Genomic DNA, 2,510 nt, shown 5'->3' on the forward strand with positions numbered 1-2,510 from the left:
GGGAGCGCAGGGACGGACTGGCACATGCAATGCTAATGGCCTCACTCAAGCTGAGCAAACGTTTCTCCAACACAATCATAGTTCTCAGTCTAAGGGCCTCTGGGGAGCTGAGATGAGGCAAGATCGCGAACAAAAAAATGTAATTTATAAGGCGTCTGTGGACTGGAATTTATCATCGGATCCGCTCGCCGCCGCTCAATTGATATGTAGTTGATTTCAAACAACACCCCCCAGGCGCCCAGAGGGAACATTTTTTAGATTTTACGCTTGGATATATCTGTTTAACTCGCCATTTACCAAAACAACGGCTGATGACAGCACAAACCAGTCACTCTGGAGAAAACACGCACACACGCTCTCATACACACGCTCTCGCCCGCGTGCGCGCGCGCGCGCGCGCGCACACACACACACACACACACACACACACACACACACACAGGCATTCAAGAGCAGCAGCAGCCATAGTAACGGCAGCAGACAAACCTGCTCAGCCCAGAGAAGATTGCTGTGAATCTGGAAACGGAGCAGGGAGGAAGAAAAAAAATACTGCCCAAAGACTGAGCCTTTCTCTGCGGCTTGGCAGGACTAAGTGCTTGTTGTTGGGTTTTTAGCGCTCACTGGTTGGTTTCCATTCCTGATACCTCCTACCTGTCTTGGTTGGGCAGCTTAGAAGGGCTCAGCACTATCCCGACTCACCTCGTCCAGGCTCTCGGCACCGCCAGTCCGCCTCTGGCCTCACCTGGGAACCACAAGACCCCTCAGCAGGTGGAAAAGAATGAGGGTTTTCCTAGAGTGTGAGAAAGGGTAAATGGGCAGAAGGTTGAAACATTGCTGGCCTCTTACCCAGGGCCAGCAGGGCCTCCAGATGTAGATGTTGGCAAAAGCAGTTTTAGAAGGGTGTGAATAAATTCCCTATCAACTCAAGGGCTGAGGCTTCATAGCTGGGGTGACAAATCATTCAGTTTTCAGGGCAATTTTGAGGACACCAACATACGCACCCCTTGGTACCCAGGTTGGGCACAGAAAGAGGAACCTCAAGTATATTCTTAGTGTTGGAAATAATAATAATTCACTGGACATGTGTTAAAGGCAGCAAAACATTTTATTCAAGACTATTGCAATAGGAGAGAGACTGAACTCAACTCCCCATACACAGGGACCAATGGAGATTTACAGCCAGCGGGCAGGGTGAGGGAGTATGAAAAATTGCTAAGAGGGACTTGGTTGAATGTCAAGGGTGAGGGGGAAGAGGAACTTGATTAGAGATCGAGGATGGAGGAAGAAGAGTTTGATTGGATATCAAGAGTAGATTCTTGATAAACTGGCTTAGCAGGATTCTTTGCTAAAGCTGGCTCTGCAGGCCAAGAATAAAGCTTAGTGGAGAAAAGGACTCAAAGGAGCCTGACTCCAGTTTGGTCTGGAAAAGCCATGTGAGTGGTGGCACTATCTTCCCTGCAGAGTGCCGCCAGCACAGTGCTTACTGATTGCAGAGGGACAGATGGGATAGTTTCCAACTGAAGAATCTGAGAAAGCGAAAATTCGTTCCTCAATTCACACCTTCCACCAAAAGAAACAGATGCCTGGCAAGCACCAGGCACCAGAAGACATTCATGACACTGAATTGCAAGGGCAGCCTTGCAGCCTGTCACCAGCCTAAGTTTGGGGGTGGTTAGAGGGGTAGTTAGTGACCACAATTGACTGACCAGTAGGGGGCAGTCCACCCCAATGGGAAAGACACTGAAATGGATGTCCAGAAAAATCCTGGTTTTGTTACCACTTGACTATTGATTCACTGTGAGGCCCTCCAGCCATCATCACTTCCAGTCTTTGGGCCATAGTCTGTATATTTATAGAATATCCCTAAGACTGCCTGACTTCTCCTCATCTCACAGACATACTATGAGATATCTTGGAAGTAATCAAGACATGAAAATTCTATGTAAATATTAAATGCATCAAAGAATTCGACCAGTCGTTCTCAGAGTATAGCCCTAGAACCACCACCAGCAGCACCATCACCTGGAAACTTAGAAATCCAAATTCCTGGGACCCACACTCAACCTACTGAATCAGAAACTCTGAGGATGGGGACCAGCAATCTGTTTTCAACAAGCTCTCCAGAATCTGATGCACATTCAAGTTTGAGAACCACTGATATAGCTAATACAGACTGTGTAACTTGCTGGGTGTAGAAAAAGCAGCTGAAGAAAATGGTTTTGGAGACTGGTAAATCTTTTGCAGTCAACCAAAAAACTACCCCAGAGATTAAATTCAAAGTATTAATCAAGTGTTAATGTCTGCATTTGAAAAGTGTTGTGTACACAGTTTCATTTGATTCTTAAATTCATTCTGGAAAGTAGATAAAGCACAAAGTCTTGTCCCAAGAAGCACAAGGATTCAACAAAGGTTACTCAGTAACAGTTGAGGGTGGCAATGATGAGGCAAATAAACTTAGTCTTATGGCAATACGCACCCCCTACTCCCCTTCCAATGCAGCATTGTAGGTC

Source organism: Mandrillus leucophaeus, unplaced genomic scaffold (genome assembly GCF_000951045.1).
Source record: "Mandrillus leucophaeus isolate KB7577 unplaced genomic scaffold, Mleu.le_1.0 Scaffold87, whole genome shotgun sequence".
In the NCBI taxonomy this organism is placed as follows: Eukaryota; Metazoa; Chordata; class Mammalia; order Primates; family Cercopithecidae; genus Mandrillus; species Mandrillus leucophaeus.